Here is a 17770-nt window from a genome sequence, read left to right as displayed (position 1 = left end):
GGGAGGAACATTACAGGCTGAGGACCAGATAGTTACAAGGGCTTAGGGCAAGAGACCCGTTTGGCTGGGGCAAAGTGATGAGCAAGACGGTGCTCACAGAGGCCATGGGGACCGGGCTGTGGCAGCCTGGTTGGCCATTCTGAGGAGTTGGGGTTTTGTGACAAGAGAAATGGGGAGACATTAGAGGATTCTGAGCAGAGGTGATCGGATTCTGAATATCTTATCAGGACTTCCTATTGGATAGATTATGAAATATGATAAAGGATGGTCCTGGGGTACATTCCCCCAGCCCTTATCACACTGGGTCATACATGTTCATTTATGTGTCTTTCTCCCTTACTGGACTGTGACTTGGTTAGGACAGAAGCTGTCTTTGGATTCCCAATGTCCAGCCTAGGGCAGGACACACAGCAAGAAATGTGTGTTGAGTCTGATGGTTGGAATGAGTGTGTCTCAGCCATGAGTTTTATTAATGGACCGAGATGGGCTTTTTGGCATCACTTGGGAAAACAAGGCAGAGGCGGGGAGAGAATCTCCATGCAGCCCTCAGCTTCTCCTCTCTGGATAGGTAAGTCACCAGACACCACTAACACTCTTCTTCCAGGGGTGGATGTGAGAAGTGCTGGATACTAATGCCCTCTTTGCTCACGAATGCGGTGGCAGATGGAATTAACTTTTTATATCTCCTGATACCTAGGGGGAGACATCTGTCTTTTCAGAGTGTTACAACTGGAATTATTTAGAGCCAAGGAATTTCCCCAAAGTCTAGTTTCAGTCGAGCAGGCTTATGAGGACTCGAGAAGGCTTTAATGCCGAGTGGGAGTAGCGCCAAGATGCCCACCGGACTGCCAGGAGATGCCCCTCTCTGGCAGCCTCAGCTCTCCTGAAAGCAAAGGTGTCAGGATGAATTACAGTTCCTTCTGGGTGCCAAGCACGTCCTCTGACCCTGTTCTGTTTTGTCCCTTCACTATCTCTGAGGGCAGAGCGAAAAAGCCACTGGGAACAGCATCAAGAAGAGTTTATAGAAAGTATATTTTTCAGAGACTGGAGTTGGAACAGGTGAAGCATGGAGTAAATATGGGCATGGTCCAAGAGTGACAGAAGGTGCTCTTCTTGGTCCCACCCCACCCCCTTGCCTGTCTGTGAGGGAGGTCTGCAGTCAGGACTGGATTATCCAGTGAGCAAAGGCAGCAGCAAAGAAGGGAGAGTGAGGAGAAATTTTAAAATCCAGCAAGAAACCATTTAAACGTCAACATGTATGTAAGTGTCACGTCATTTTGAAAAATAATGGTTTATGGTTTAATGTCAGTCTTACTCTGAATTCCGTATGCCGATGGCATGGTAAGCTTTTCAGTCTATAGAGTTTCTAATCTGTTCCCATCAACAAACCTGGAGGGCTTCTCAAAGCTGCATTTTAGGCATAAGAAATAAAACCCCTTCATCTGATTTTAAAGGGCAAGCTCTTCTATGTGACAAATTCTATGAAGCTTCCAAAGACCAAGGAACATCTGGGGCTTGTCAGCATTGGGAAGAGGGTATACGGTCAGTTACAAGATGACCACAAAGCTATTCTACCTGGCTCTCAGGACCATCTCTGGAGTCCAGCTGCTATCACATGTGTCTGAACTGCACGGTGATACCTGCCACCTTCCCCAAGATGTGCATGCAGTCTGTCCACAGTGGGCCAGGACAACCACTGGCCCTGAAGAGGGAAGGTATTCCTGCCCTCAGTGGAACTACCACCAAGTATTATTTATACAGTTCTTGCGCTCCTTGACACTTGCTATACTGCATTATGCTGTTTATGTTATTTTACGTTATGTTATTTATGCTCTTTGAAGCAGGGATGGATGTAGCACTCTGCCACCTTCCTCCCCACTCACCCATGGCAGATGTTATATTTGATCACAGTGTTTTTCCCGCTGAGCCCAGACTAGATCTCAACATTTTCTCAACACACACTCCAGGCAGCCACTACCAACTGGCCAACCAAATGGCAGTGGCATGTGACATGAAGCCTGTCTTTCATCCTAATTCTGACGGTCAGCTTTCTGAAGGGCAGGAACCATGTCTTCTGCATCTTTGTATCCCATATAGTACCTACCCCTGTCTCAGGTACAGAAAGCAACTTAGACTAATTTTCCACTCCAGAACTTTAATATACATTCATCAAACCTTCCCCAACGATGTGGGAATACAGAACCAAATCAGACTTGGTCTTCCACGTCCAGAATCTTAAGAGTCATTCAACAAACACTTATGAGACCAACTCTGATGACAGCATATATTATAGCACTGATTCCAAAGAAATTCTGCAAGGGTCAGTCTGAAAGGCCAAAGAGGTAGGCCCAGAAATTAGGTTAGTTAAGTGCAAGATGCTATTTTTAACAAATAACAACTAAAATGTCCTTGCTCCTTGAAGAACTGCCTTCCAGAAGCAATACTGTCAGGCTTTGGGACATCCTGGCACCCTGTGATAAAACGGCTTCAGGATGACATATATCATCACTAAGCCATTCCTTTCACATTTATTTTCCTCATTACCATGGTTAAGAAATTGAACAGGAAAGCCTTCTGCAACTGAGATAATGACTTTCTCTGAATCCTTTACACCAGCCGTAAGGGGCTACCCAATCTGACAGTCCAATTTGTTTTCATTTCTCTTTTAACCAACCCAAATAGGAGATAAGTTGTAATTTTTAAAAGTGCCTTACGACTTTTGTGAGCCTCATTAATAGCAGGGCTGATCCACACATTGGCGCCGACAGCTGTTATTCCCACGGCGGCAGAAGCAGCAGCTCTCATAACGCCCGATTACAGCGGCTCACGAGGCCCATGAATCAGTCCCCAGAGCTTTGGGGAACACCAGTGAAGGGTCTGTTCATCTTTGGAGCAGACTGCACAGTCATCGTCATGTTTTATGTGTGAAATTTCTAACGAAGTGAGGTGTGGTTAGGGTCTTCACTCATGTTTTACTAATGGTATGCTCATGGTTTGTTGCCCCTCCTCCCATTTTTTGAGTAAGGCAATGACTACTGGGGACAGATAGTCTGAACTTGTGCTTTGGATCCTCCTGGATGAGCTTAGTTGTCTATATTTCTTTAGCATTGATGCTCAGATCAAGGGAATAGATGTACCTAAGCACACTGCATGGGGAATGGCATGTAGTAAACAGTGGTCACTCACCCAGCAGGCCCTTTAATGTTCCATCCACCATCTGGTCAGACCCCAGCTCACCACACTGGCTGTTCAGAGATGCCTGGGGCTCCCAGTCTCTTCCTCTTTGAGTGAGACTTTCTGGGATTTCCATCACCTATTCTTTGGCAAGTCTGTGTCGTGGTCAAATTTGGGAATACACTTAAGAATTAGATAAATGTCTGCATTTCTGTGACCTTTGGCAAATTATTTCATCTTTCCAAGTGTTGACGTCCCCATCAATAATATGAGGATAAGAAAGTACCTGACTCAGAGGGCTGGTGGGATGCATGTAGTGACCTCAGCAGGGTTCCTTGGGTTGAACAGTATTTTAATCAACAGTTAGCGCTTCTTAGTCATTAAATATTGTTCTTAATCAACTTGAATCCTTTTGGAAGACAAACTAAATCTGCTTGATCCATTAATGGACAAAGTTCCTTGTCACCTTGGGATAAGGTAAATCCCTTTTCTTGAGTGGATGGGGACAAAGCAACCTATGAGGCTCTTTCTTCAGGCAGGAAGAGGATGGGCTAAGGTTCAGAGAGTAGCAACACCTCTTAGGAATATTTTGTGGGACTTAGAGCTGCTTTTGTAAAAGAAAATCTCTCTGGAACTTTTTAAAAAAATATTTATTTGGTTGCGCCAGGCCTTAGTTGCGGCAGGAGGGCTGCTTAGTTATGGCATGCGAACTTTAAATTGTGGCATACATGTGGGATCTAGTTCCCTAAGCAGGGATCAAACCCAGGCCCCCTGCATTGGGAGCATGGAGTCTTACCCACTGCACCACCAGGGAAGTCCCTGGAACTTTTTTTCATACTCTTGCTGACCCTGTACAGGAAGCAGTAGAGACAAAACTGTTCAAAAACAGGAAAGAGAGGGATAAGTGTTTTGATCAAAAGTACCCAAGCAATAAACCACTGTGCCAGATTTTCTGACCTCTAGTCCAATATTCTTTCCTCTAAACCAGCTGCTCCTCACTTGAAGCTTGGGCTAACATCAGAGAATTCTCAAGAGAGGACAGTTTCAGGAGGAATCAACAACTGCAAAGTCAGGTGTTCTGCAAAAGAAGTGTCACCTTCAGTACCAGTGGCCAACCTTGCCGGGCACTCACTGTGTGCCAAGCTCTTCACCACAAGTCTTATCTCATCAAATGTGAACCATCCTCAAAGTTGGTACCAGCATTATCCTCATTTGACCTATGAGGAAACTGAGCCCCAGTAAGGTCAAACTGGCTTGAAAGGCAAGTGTCCTTGCCTTACGCAAACGATTCCAGGGAACAGAAGAAGAGGGAAGGCTGTTGAATCATTTTATAGGAAATTGAAAATAAAACTGGAAAAGAAAATAAATTACAGCCTAATCTTAGTTATGAACACAAATTTAAAATGCTGAATAAGGGCTTCCCTGGTGGCACAGTGGTTGAGAGTCTGCCTGCAGATGCAGGGGACACGGGTTCGTGCCCCGGTCCGGGAAGATCCCACATGCCGTGGGGCGGCTGGGCCCGTGAGCCACGGTCGCTGAGCCTGAGTGTCCGGAGCCTGGGCTCCGCAACGGGAGAGGCCACAACAGTGAGAGGCCCGCGTACCACAAAAAACAAAAACCTCTAAAAAAAAAAATGCTGACTAAAATAGAAGGAAATTGCATTTGACTCACACACACACATACACACACATTCTATTAAAACTTAGGGCCAACTAGGATTTATCCTATGATTGCAAGAATGCTTTGAAGTCAGAATATCTATAAATATAATCTACGACATTAACAGATTAAGGGAGAAAATGACAGGATTACCTCAATTTTAGTAGGTTGCATGGTGGCCCTCCAAAAGGTATGTCCTTGTCCTAACCCCTGAGCCTCTGAATGTTACTTTACTTGGAAAAAAATGTGTTTGCATATATAGTTAAAGATTCTGAGATGAGGAAATCATCCTGGATTATCCAGGTGGACCCTAAAATCAATGATAAGTGTTCTTATAAGAAACACACTGGAAAGACAGAGCAGAGAAGATGAGGTGAAGACCGACTGGACTGGAGTAATTCAGCTACTAGCCAAGGAATGTCAAGGATTGCTGGTAGATACCAGGAGCTGGGAGAGAGGCGTGGAATGGATTCTCCCTTAGAGGCTCCAGAAGAACCAACCCTGCTGACACCTTAATTTCAGACTTCTGGCCTCCAGAATTGTGAGGGAATACATTTGTATTGTTTTGAGTGATCCACTTTGTGGCAGTTTGTCACAGCTGCCACAAGAAACTAATACATCAAGGAATGAAGAAAAATCTTTTTCTAACATTCAACACTAGTTCATAGAATAACTTTTAAAAACTAGGAATGTAAGGAAAAAGTAACTTACAGATGGAGCAAAACTATTTGAAACACATATCCAACATAAGATTAATATTCAAAATGCAGAAAGAATTGCAAGTCAATAAGGAAAAGACCAAAATCCTAATGGAAAAAAAGGTATAAATATGAACAGACAATTCACGGAAGAGGAAACTCATTCAGTCTCACCTGTAATCAAGAAAATACAAATTGAAATACTAATGAGATTATTTCACACTCATCAAATTGGCTAAGAGTTTAAAATGAAAATATCAGTGTTGGCAAGTGTGTAGAAAACTTAACTCAGCAGGCCTGATTGCTCAAATCTTGTACATTCTCAGGAGGGCCTGCTTGTATGACTAGCCCTTGGCTAGCTCCTGGGAACTGAGCTATTGGATATTGGACTATTCCCTACGCTACTAACTGATAAGGGCTTTTTATATACTTTAACTTTGTTGCACAGCTTGTTTAGATAATTTATGCAAAAACAATGTGATTTATGTGAACAGCTTCTTTCCTTCTGCAGGTCTGGAGCTTCAGTAACTATGGCTGATCACAAAGGCAATATGCGCCGTATGACCAGCCTTCATTAAAATTTCCAGACCCTTAGGCTCCAGTAAACCTTCCCTGGACACACAACACCTCATACATGTTGCTGCAGTTAGCTGCCAAAGGAATAAGCATGTCCTGTACAACTCCAATGGGATAGAACTTCTGGAAGCTCACACCTGGTCTCCCCAGACTTGGCCCCAAGTGCCCTTTTCCTTTTTTGATCCTGCTTTGTATTCACTCACTGTAATAAATCATAGCCATGAGTAAAAACTACTTCTGAATTTTGTGAGTCCTTCTAGGAAATCAATGAACTAAGAAGTGGTCTTGGGATCCCTGAAAGAGTGAGAATGTGGAGAAACAGGACTTATACACACAGCTGGTGTGCCAATCATTTTGGGGGGCAACTTGACCAGATAGGGAAGGTTTAAGATGTACTCGTGCTGAAGTCTAGCATTTTCATACCTGTGTTTCCAATCTAGACAACCTCTCTCTCAAGGTCATATACAAAAATGTTCACTGCAGCATTGTTTCTAAAAGCGAAAAACTGGACACAATTTCAAAATCCACTGATAGGAGAACGGAAGAATAAACGATCATGGCAAAGCATTTCAAATGAATGAATAAGAGCTACATTGAAATGGATAAGCCTCAAAAGCAAAATGTTATATAACAGAAGGAAGCTGGAAAAAAATATATGCATGGTAGGATACCGTTTATGCAAAGTTTAAAAACATGTAAGATTAATATTTAAAGCATAAGAATGACACTCACCAACTTTATGACAAGTTACTCTTTAAGGAGGAGAGAAGTAGGATGGGGGAGGGGCAGAAACAGGGATTTTACATAGATCTGCAATGTTTTATTTCTTACATCAAACTGAAATTGAGTTCAAACTGAGATCTGAACTCCAGCTCCCGAGCCTGGCTACAAACTTCACTATGTGTCCTTTCCTTTCAGTAATGTGTTAATTAAAACCCAAGCAAATTAACTTAATCCCATCTATAGTAGCTCACGCAGAGCTCTGAATTAAATTTAAACAAAATGCTTATTTTACTATAAAAATTTAGCTGCTATTTACAAACTTGTGACAACTCAGAATGTAATTAAATGTTGTAAATAGCAACTAAAGTCCCACATTAATGACAAAGACGTTATAGACAGACTTCAGGAGGCAATAAAACTCGAGAGAAGGAACGGCTACTAAATCTCTTGAGCTATGGGGTATCCTGCTCATTTAAAATATTGAAGAAAAATAAAAGTAAAATCAATATGAAGGTCTTAAGACATATAAGTTGGTCGGCTGAATATAAATTAGGAGTTCTTTTTTTCGCAGGCCTCTCACTGTTGCGGCCTCTCCCGTTGCGGAGCACAGGCTCCGGACGCGCAGGCTCAGCGGCCATGGCTCACGGGCCTAGCCGCTCCGCGGCACCTGGGATCTTCCCGGACCTGGGCACGAGCCCGTGTCCCCTGCATCGGCAGGCGGACTCTCAACCACTGCGCCACCAGGGAAGCCCCAGGAGGAGCTCTTAATTAAACAAATTGTATGTGCTGATAGGTTCATTTCATCTTTAAGAAACATAGATGGCTTCAGTTTGTCATTGAAACATCATAAGACAGAAACCAATATATTTTGTACTTAAAGATGAAAAGCCAGAAAAGAAGGATAAATATCAAACATTTGAGTTCTCAAAAAGAAATATACAGGAGATGTAGGACATATATGCTGATGCTGCTTTACAATTTTACCTAAAAATGTGGTGGGTGGGAGTTTGACCGGTTTTAACATTTTGAAGTTTTCCTTAATTAAAGCTAGCCAGAAATTGTAAGAAATTGTTTTTGTGTGTTTTATCAACATACTCTTAGTTCAGTTTCACAAATATTTTTTAAGGAACTACTTATAAGAGGAGCATTACTCTAGGTTCTATAGAGACGAGAAATCCCTCTGTTAGGATAATAGCAAAAAGCACCGCTACTATCGCTACTCTACTGGCTATCTCTCCATGTGCCAGCAATGCTGTTAGAAGATTTGCATAGTTAGGAGGAAAGTGAAATATGTGCGTATGGAGGCAGAGACTGAAGAACATAAACAATAGTTAAGGAACTTGCTAAGACCACAGAGCAAAAATGGAGAGAAGTGTTCAGAGAAAGAATTTTAAAGTTTGAAATACTGAGAGTAGAAATGTTCTCCGAGGTTGTAAGGCTGCTAGAGGTGTTAACTTTCTATTTTTGCTGTGACAAACCTTGTGGCTTAAAACAACAGAGATGTGCTGTCTTACAGTTCTGTGGATCACAAGTCCAACATGTGTCTTACGGGGCTAAAATCAAGGAATGCAGGGCTGGGTTCCTTCCGGAGGCTCCAGGGGAAAATCTATTTCCTTGCCTTTTCCAGCTTCTAGAGGCCACCTGCTTTCCTCGTGTCCCCTTCCTGCATCTTCACAGTCAGCAACAGCAAACTGGATCCTCCCCACACCTGGGGACCCTGACCTCCTTTGCTGCCTCCGTCTTCCACCCTTAAGGACCCTTGTGATTATGCTGGGTCCATGCACATAATTCAGGATAATCTCCCTATCTTAAAGTCAGTTAATTAACAACTCTGATTTGATCTGCTCCCTTAATTCCCCTTTGCTATACAATGTAAAATGTTCACAGATTCCAGGGATTAGGATGTGGTTATCTCAGAGCAGGTATTACTCTGCCTACCTGATAGAGATTGCTAGAGAATACCAACCCAAACTAGATTAACCAAGCAGTTCTCTTTATTGGAAAGATGCTGTGATATCACAGTATTTTAATGGCAGCCCAGCCTCAAGGACAGAACACAGCTAGGAATCCCTCTTTTCAAGTCTCTCATCTATGCTTTGCTGTATACATCGGCAGGTCGTGTCTTCCACTGGAGGCTACGTTCCTTTTAACCTGGGGCCACTCTTCAGAATATGGCTGCCATATTCTGAATTTCACATCCCACCATCCAGGCATTAAGAGCTTGCTCTCCTTTCCCTGCTCTCTCTCTCTGTCTCTTGCTCTTGCTGTCTTTCAGTTCCAAGATATCAGGAACGATAGTGCGTGGTCCATCTTGAACCAAGGTCCTGTAACATCTTGGCCGGGGGTTCAAAAGTGCTGCCACATAGAACCACAGAAACAGAGTAGGAGTTGGGGTCAGATGATCGGTTCCCCCCAGAAACGATGGACTGGTAAGGAGTAAACAAACCAACGGATACCTACAACAGTGATTCAGTAACTCATCTTCCTGGCACGCAAGGACCACAGAGATCAGAGAAAGACACAGGAATTCACAGATTTCAACATAAGGGGTGAGTATGATCATCACAGCCTGTACAAAATCCTGTGGGGACTCAGAGTGACCCCTTCCAGCAGCAGAGCTCAGTGAGGCTAAAATATATGGTGGTGCAGGGGGAGCAGCCCAAGAGGAAGCTGGATACGAAGGGTAGAAACAGATCTGAAAAGCCAACAACGAGTGAGGGTGCTTCTTTTAAAATAGGTGATGAGCAATAGATCGAACTTGTGTTTTAGAAAGATCACACTCCACTGGTTAACCAGGGTGTTGACAGTTGCTGGACAGGGCAAGACTTGGTCCAGAGGCACAAGCTAGGAAGCTGTTACCACAGTCCAGAGGAGAGCCCAGAAGTTGGTCGAAGCATTGGGATGGAGATGGGAAAGTATGGAGGAACCTTCAGAATGGAATTTCAGAAAGAGAGGAGAGGTGATTAAGAGGAGGAAAATAAACCAGCGGTGCCAGGCGGTGATTGTGGCTGGGATCTGGGAGCCTGACTCCAGAGCAGGGACATCCTGCTGTTCAGGAAGGAATTAAAGCTAAAGTGATTTTCGGTGACTTTCAGTCTTTTCCAAAGGTGTGCTAGTCAATATTTAACTGCTGGCTCTGGTTGGGGGAGGGCCTGATCTGTAGAGTTTACTGATTTCCACAGCGTAAGTACTCCTACCAAGGCCGATGTCAAACTAACGACGTGAAGTCGCTAGCCGCGGAGCTGGAAAACCAGTCAGTAGCAGTGGTCCACACACCCCTGGCTTTTCATTCTTCAACATGATGCTCCTTTGAAATTGTTGGTCCCATTCAATGGAGAGGCAGATCTCTAGATCAAGGCTTCTTAGCTGTACTTTGAGGGGATCTGCGGCTCACATACTTCTCCTGTCCAACCTTCTCCTGGCCTCCTCAGCAACTGAGCATCCAAGCACAACACAAAGGAGAGAAGAGAACACGGTAGGCATGCATATGTTTGGCCAGATATTGACAACAGCAGCTAGTCAGCGGGTGAATAGAGAGTACAGCAGATGAAATGAGAGGCGATTTACTCAGCGGCTAATAACGATAAACTCAGAAGTCAGACCACCTGGGTTGAAACTCAGTTCCTCCCTACTAGCTCTGTGACTTTGGCCCTGTTACATAACCACTCTATGCCTCTGAACGTGATCTGCAAAATGGGAATGTAACCAACAGTACCTTCTTCCTCGGGTTATTGAGTGGATAAGTAAAATGAGAAAGCGCTTGGTGCATAATATCACCTGCTAATGCATCTGATGGTAATGATAATAAAAACTCCATCTCACTTATCCACACTGCATGCTGCTAACGAAGTTACAAACCAGAGGAAAAATGTCTTTCATTCTCTTATTGACTCTGATAAGGAACTGAATGGGGCATGGTCAACATCGTGCTGCACACTGGGCCCGCGAAGTCTGAAAGTTTGGGTATGTCTCACTCATCCCTTACTCCACAGCACGGTGTGGGCCTGGCCCATAAAAGAGAATCAATAAACATTTCTGCTAACTAGATAGAGCGCTAAGTGCTGCAGGGTCTCTGAATATGCGTATGATATTCCGCTGACCTTCGGGGAGCTTATACCAGCACATTTTTCCAAGATGTTAATGACGTTTGTGTCTGCCTCAAGATGGAAGTCTCCTAAAAGCTAGCAATGAGACAATCGATACCAAGGACTACCACAAACACATTCATCTCCAAAAAGCAAAAGCAAATTCCTCTCCAAAGCTTAAATGGCAGCTCAAGTGTTTTCTCTACTTTCATAAAAAATATCAAATGTCAGCCTTGTAAATATTTATGATCCTAAGCAGACAGTCATATGGGAACATCAATCGTTTAAAGACCATTCAAGTGCTTTTTGACAGAAATCTTATATTCTACACATTCCCTGTACACAGAAAAACCTGCCTTTATAATGTTTTCCGGGATAAGGTCACCAAGGTAACTAAATATGATTGTACAGACCCTTCCAGAGCTTCATTTATTCCAGTCAGTGCAGTTGTAAAGGTTAGAAGCAAGTTTCACTGGCAAGGAGGCTACTGTGACTCTTATTCATCATTAGATATAATTTGGGTTACAGTGTTTGCACTTCCCAGATGCATTTCCTGATACAACACGAGAAGAAAATGAGAGAAAAGGCAAAGAAGTCATCATAACTATAATGCTTGTTAAATGTTCCATCCAGGCGGCGGTGTGGCAATGTGCTTTGGTTAAGTTTATGCTCTTCTGCCAGTAACTACCTGTGACTTTAAATAAGTCATCTGGGCCTCAGTTTCTTCAGTAGTAAAAAATATATATGATTATATGAATATTAAGCACGTTGATACACTATTAATCATTCATTTAAGAAATGAAACTATCTCTGGATTTTTGATGTACCTTTCCACTGTAAAACATAACAGTTCTATCAATTTGATGAGGGACATCTAAGAATCACAAGAGAAAATGGACATATTTTATTCAACTGCTCAAGAATAAGCCCAAAACTTTCTGAAACCGTGCATCTCAAGTGTCTCATTCCACCAATACTCTGCCCAGAGCAAAAACGCCTGGGCATTACTTAAATTTCAGTTTTTGTCCATTTTTCTCTACTCTGCTAAAAAAATCAAGAGAAAAGGAAAACAATGGAGGCATCTTAAAAGCAATCCGTGAAGTCTGTTTAAGAATCAGCTAGACTGTACAAATTTGTCAGAGCTCAAAAATCTGCAATCATGCACCAGGATTTCTTTGCCATGAACGGCCAACTGGAAGATCAAGTTATTCACTTAAAATAATACCTAATTAATATGGAATTTTCAGAAGATGAGGGGTTCTACTTAATGAATTTCTCAGACAAGTGACACATAAAGATGAAACCCTTTTTTTTTTTTTTTTTTTTTCCGGTACGCGGGCCTCTCACTGTTGTGGCCTCTCCCGTTGCGGAGCACAGGCTCCGGACGCGCAGGCTCAGCGGCCATGGCTCACGGGCCCAGCCGCTCCGCGGCATGTGGGATCTTCCCGGAGCGGGGCACGAACCCGTGTCCCCTGCATCGGCAGGCGGGCTCTCAACCACTGCGCCACCAGGGAAGCCCGAAACCCTTTATTTTTAAGCTTGAAGGATACAACGCTTTCTAAAATATACAGCCTACTTCCCCAGCTGCTTATACTGAGGATAATGAGCTCAGTTAAACCTTGTTGGGGATTCAAGTTCGGCATCACTGAATATCCATGGCTGCACGAAACTGTGCTATTTGTCACATCATACTGTCCAGCCCGATATGGCCAGGTACTTGCTCTCGCAGCCTGCCTTACAGCTACAGCCTGAACATGTAACCCAAACTCGGCCAATGGGACATCGTGGGGGACTTCAGGGAAGGGGTGGGGACGGTTGATCATTTGTTTTTTGCGTGTTTTATTTTGGTTTGGTTTGGTGTCCAAATTAACAGAGATGAGAAGGAGATAAGGACTCTCTTCTCTTTGGGACATAATTATGTCCCCCGTGAGGGGAGCCATGACAACACCCTGAGGATGGCAGATACCTGAGTCCTTGGAAGCATTAGTAAGCCACTGAATTAAGCCTGGACAGGACCCCACCTCCCCTCTACCCTGGATCTCTGGGTAAGTGAGAAAATGAGTGTCCTCTTGTGAAGTCGATGCAGGCCAGGGATCCTTTCCTTGCATCTAAGAGCACTTAGCTTATAGGCAAGGTCTCCAGGAAAGCCCAGATTGGGGTTCAGAGACAACCTCTTTGTGGAGCAGGTGACCCAGTGGCCCTTCTGAGTGTGTAAAGGACCATTCAGGGTGGTCTTTTGTTGGACTGAGAAGTATGAAAGAGTTTGTTTGCAGGTGGCGATCTAGAACAAGACGACTGCCGGCTATCTCTCCAGCAAAGATGGGTTTATTCAGCATGAGCAGAAAATTGCAGCTTGGGGTCTAAAACCACGGAAAGCCACCTGCGAGTCCCCACACGCAAGGGAAGGAGGGAAGGAGAACTCTTGTATAGAGAGGACAATGAAGGTGGAGGATATAGTACACAGAGTCTATGGTTTGTCATTGGCTGAGTTCTTGTCAGGAAAGAAGAGGAACCTTTCCTCTTCCTTTTGGGCTCTGCTCTCCTCACAGGGCATGAGAGCTCTGCATTCTGGTCTCCCTACTCTATTTAACTGAGGTTTCTGTTTATTAATTTTTAACACAGGTGTGTGCTCATAGACCTCCTGGTCACAAAAGTGACGGACAGGAGGAAGGGGCAGATAATGGTGTGGTCTGGTGTCCAGGTAACAAGGTGTGGCATGAAGTGTAGCCGTGAAAAGCTTGGGCTCTGGGCTCCAGCCGAATCCCAGCTCGACCCCGTACCACCAGTGACATAAGCCCCTGTGCCCCTTCCTTAAGTGGAAGAATGATACTGCCCTCCTCACAGGGCTGCTGGCAGGACTGAAGGCTGGATTTCACTGGGTCGATCATGTCACGGATTGTAAGACACACCCCCATTTTAGAAATGTTACACTGTGGGGGATGGGAGGAAACCATCTTTGGTGAAATGTGGTGAGTTTATGTATGTAAAGTGTCTGGTACAGAGAATGAACCAAGGAATGTTTGCTGTTCTCATCAGAGCCAGAGCAAGGGCCTTTCCCCCAGCCCTGCTTGGGGCCCAGCACAGAGTGGCTCCCCGTGACCAGTGGTTTGGGCAGCATCAAGAGACCACCGTCAGGCCCGGAGGCGGTACTGCCTGCCCTGCACTTCGTGGGAGCGGGTCGGGGGGAAACAGGAAAGGCTTGGGGCCAGGCGGCCGAGGGAGGAGGGACACAGCAGGAGCTGGGAGGGGACAGGGGCAGGGGCAGGGCTCAGAGTCCCTGCTGCTCACACAGCCTCATGTGTGCATGCATGCCTTCCTGGGCTGCTGGGGGGCTAGCTCCATCTGCCCCCATGTGAAATGTCCCCTAATCACACTACGTGTTTGAACACTGGTGGTGCTTTTTGAGTGGATTCCCTCCTCACTGCCTACAGCACCCCCTTCCTCTTCTAATTGCCTTCTCTTCATCTTCCATGTCTAGGAGATCAGAAAACCCAGTGCCATCAACTTACTTGAAAAGCTCTGCTGTGATCAAAAAAAAAATGTAGTCATTCCATCCCTCCATTCATTCTCTCAACAGATAATTTTGAGCACCTACTTGTGCTAGATGCTGTCCAGGCACTGGGGACACAAAGGCACCAAGAGAGACCAGGCTCCTGCCCTAATGGGATTTACATTTTAAAGGGAAGCAGAGGTAGACAACACCTAATTAAAGTAAATGAAAATAAGATGATGTAGGCGACTGTAACTGCTGGGTAGAAAGGCAAACAGTGTGAAGGATGAGAGGACGCGGGGTGGGAATCAGGGCAGGATGGATACTGTGGATCAGATGAGGGATGGCCTCTCTCGGAAAGACAACATGGGAAATGAGACCTGGAAGAAAGATGGAGCCTGGCTTGCAAACGGCATGCAGAGATTCCCAGGCAGAGGCCACCGCAAGTGCCGACAGCATAGACAGGAGGAAGTTCAGGGCATTTGAGGAGTGGGAGGGAGTGGCAGGTGGCAGTGAACCAAGGGAGAGGCCTCATAAGGACTTGGTGTTACTCCAAGGCCAATGGGAAGCCACTGCAGGGTTACTTGTGGTGGTTCTGGTTTGGTTTTCAGTTCCTGAAAGAAACACAGTGATGTGTATTTTCGATAGACAGCTGTGGCTGCAGGTTAGGGAACGGACGGTGGAGACTGGAGAGGAAGCAGGAAGCTCCTCAGGAGGCTTATCCTCGCCCAAGTGGTCGGGACTGCGGTGGTAACACTGGAGATGCTGAGAAGTATTCAGAGTCCAGCTACATCTCGGAGGGTGAGGTTTGCGTGGGTTGTACTGTGTCCCTCCAGAAACATATGCTCAAGTGTTAACCCACAATACCTGTGAACATGATCTTATTTGGAAATGGCGTCATTGCAGATGTATTCAAGTTAAGATGAGGTCATACTGGATTAGGATGGGCCCTAAATTCAATGCCTGGTGTCTTCCTAAGAAGAGAAAGATGTGAAGACACAGAGAACACAGGAGAGGAAGCTGGGGTGATGCAGCTGCAAGACAGGGACACCGAGGATGGCTGGAGCCACCAGAAGAGGTCAGGAAGAATTCTCCCCTAGAGCCTGCAGAGGGACACAGGCCTGTCGACACTTTAACTTCAGACTCTGGCCTCCACAACAGTGTGAGAATAAAATTCTGTGGTTTTAAGCCACCCGGTTTGTGGTCATTGGTTCTGGCAACCCTGGGAAGCTAACATCAGGTGGTAAGAGAGAAGAGCATGTTACGAGGACGGCAGGGAGTCTTGCAGAGCTGTAGTAAAGGGCACATATATTTCACTGGTGGAATGAGCGTTCTACGGAGGAGGTCAGAAATTACACACTCACCTGCAAACGTCCATCCAATTCTTTGACGTGCTAATGATACAAGTGGAAATCACTGACTTAGGGGACGCTGACTGTGTAACAAAGTCAAATGCACACAGCTGAGCGAGTCTCACACGTCCACACTCTCTTTCCCGCTTTGTCACCTCTCTGCTCACTACTGCCAGCAAAGCCACCCTAACAAATTCATGCCACTGGAAACAGTGCTATTAAATCCATCCTGAACAATGGCCTGAAGAGCCTTATATGAGTTTTTTTTTAATTTCCTTCTTTTGAGGCAAAAGATCATTAGACACAGTTTGGGGCAAACCACGAATCAGCGCTTTAAGATAAGCTGACCACTGAAGTGAGCTCCTAATGGAATCGTGAAACAAACCCAACCTGTTGGAACCTTGCAGGGCAGAATCCTTGGAGAGCCCCCCCAAGTGAACTGCCTCGTCAGTGCCTGATTCTCCCTGCCTTGTACTGTGAGGAACTGTTTTTGTGTCAGTTTCCTTAGCTGGTGGGCAACTATTTGAGGCCAGGGATCCTGTCTGGCTTAAATTAGTCTTCTTTTTAGCCTAGCACATATCTTTATTCAATAAATATTTATGGAGAGCACTCTGCTAAGCCCCAGGCATCCTTAATAAATAGTTTATGAATTGAATTAAATACATAACATTCCCTGGTAGAAATAAAATGATGTAAACAGATGGAGGGAGAGAGAGAGAGGGAGGGAGGGAGGGAGGGAAGGAAGAAGGTGAGAGAAAGGGACTTGCTCTTTGTTTGTAGTGAGAAACAAAAAATAGAAAAGTCTTCTAGGGAAGGTTGTAGGGACTCTATACCTGAAGAAGACTGAGACAAAAACAGAGAGTGGAGAAATTCACCTTGTAAGACACATTAGGCAGGACCAGGGGATCTCAAAGCCCCATCCAATGCTAGGCTACTGTGTTTCACTGAGGGAGGAAGGACAGAAAGAAAAGGTGTTCAAGAATATAGATCTCAAGGGGCGCCTTCAAGATGGCAGAGGAGTAAGACGTGAAGATCACCTTCCTCCCCACAAATACATCAAAACTACATCTACATGTGGAAAAGCTCCTACAGAACACCTACTGGACACTGGCAGAAGACCTCAGATTTCCAAAAAGCTTTGTTTTTGCCATTTGTCCTAGGGTTCTGACTGTGCATTTTGGGTTTTGTTATGTTTTTAGTGTAGTTTTTAGCGCTTGATATCATTGGTGGATTTCTTTTTTCGTTTTATTGCTCTCTTCTTTCTCTCTTTTTTTATTACTTTTTTATTTTTAATAATTTTTTCTATTTTAATAACTTTATTTTCTTTCTTCCTTCCTTCCTTCATTTTCTTTCTTTCTCTCTTTTTCTCCCTTTTCTTCTGAGCCATGTGGCTGACAGGGTCTTGGTGCTCTGGCCAGGTGTCAGGCCTGAGCATCTGAGGTGGGACAGCCAAGTTCACGACACTGGTCCACCAGGGACGTCCCAGCCCCACGTAATATCAAATGGCGAAAGCTCTCCCAGCGATCTCCATCTCAATGCTAAGACCCAGCTCCACTCAACAACCAGCAAGCTACAGATCTGGACACCCTAAGCCAAACGACTAGCATGATAGGAACACAAACCCACCCATTAGCAGAGAGGCTACCTAAAATCATAATAAGTTTATAGACACCCCAAAACACACCACCGGACGTGGTGCCACCCACCAGAAAGACAAGATCCAGCCTCATCCACTAGAACACAGGCACCAGTCCCCTCCACCAGGAAGCCTACACAACTCACTGAACCAACCTTACCCACTGGGAGCAGACACCAAAAACAATGGGAACTATGAACCTGCAGCCTGAGACACAGAGACCCCCAAACACAGTAAGTTAAGCAAAATGAGAAGACAGAGAAATACACAGCAGATGAAGGAGCAAGGTAAAAGCTCACCAGACCAAACAAATGAAAAGGAAATACGCAGTCTACCTGAAAATGAATTCAGAGTAATGATAGTAAAGATAATCCAAA

The sequence above is a fragment of the Monodon monoceros genome, unplaced genomic scaffold (genome assembly GCF_005190385.1).
Source record: "Monodon monoceros isolate NGI ecotype Baffin Bay Population unplaced genomic scaffold, NGI_Narwhal_1 Super_Scaffold_4, whole genome shotgun sequence".
Classification (NCBI taxonomy): domain Eukaryota; kingdom Metazoa; phylum Chordata; class Mammalia; order Artiodactyla; family Monodontidae; genus Monodon; species Monodon monoceros.
Note: the sequence above shows the minus strand (reverse complement) of the source record.